A 268-nucleotide genomic window follows, 5' to 3' on the forward strand; every position below is an offset into this window, starting at 1 on the left:
ACACACACACACACACGCACGCACGCACGCACGCACGCACGCGCACGCACACACACACGCCCGCACACTCACACGCACGCACACGCACACTCACACACATGCACACGCAGATCAAACCTAAAACAACCCTCAGAATTTTAGAGCCTGCTGTTGTTTGGCTCTCCCTTCACAGACGTCCTGGGAATTATTTGTATCCAGTAAAAGGAGCCGTCCTGTCTGTGGACGGGATGTACCCATGAAAGGAGCCGTCCTGTCTGTGGACGGGATG

The sequence above is a fragment of the Mastomys coucha genome, unplaced genomic scaffold, assembly GCF_008632895.1.
Source record: "Mastomys coucha isolate ucsf_1 unplaced genomic scaffold, UCSF_Mcou_1 pScaffold7, whole genome shotgun sequence".
Lineage (NCBI taxonomy): Eukaryota > Metazoa > Chordata > Mammalia > Rodentia > Muridae > Mastomys > Mastomys coucha.